We start from the raw sequence: 332 nt of genomic DNA, 5'->3' as shown, positions 1-332 counted from the left end.
TATTAAGAAAAAAAACTAATTATTCAAACTCAATTAATTAGATATACATATTTTATTATGTTATGTTAGGCCATCTGAACAAATTAAATCTCTATCTTTAATTTCTTCTAAAAAAATATCTCATCTACTTGACATTCTCATGCACCTTTTCTATATAATAATGTTTCTTTAACTGTTACTACACAGAGTACACATATCCCTTCCGTGTAACCAACAGTCACATGGAAATGACTAAAAAATATATGTAATGTTGCTACTTTTGTTGAAAAAAAATAAAAAAGAAGTTATGCTTTGAAGCTTTATTTAATTAATTATTTTTATGAACTCCGTTC

General features: G+C 24.7%; 1 protein-coding gene across 1 annotated transcript in view; it reads left to right on the top strand.

Moving 5' to 3' along the window:
* Positions 1-332, top strand: part of LOC107617740 (cationic amino acid transporter 6, chloroplastic) — a 6,444-nt gene that overhangs the window by 3,630 nt on the left and 2,482 nt on the right. The gene's annotated exons all lie outside the window — the stretch shown is intronic.

Source organism: Arachis ipaensis, chromosome B01 (genome assembly GCF_000816755.2).
Source record: "Arachis ipaensis cultivar K30076 chromosome B01, Araip1.1, whole genome shotgun sequence".
In the NCBI taxonomy this organism is placed as follows: domain Eukaryota; kingdom Viridiplantae; phylum Streptophyta; class Magnoliopsida; order Fabales; family Fabaceae; genus Arachis; species Arachis ipaensis.
Note: the sequence above shows the minus strand (reverse complement) of the source record. Positions and strands in the feature narration are given on the sequence as shown.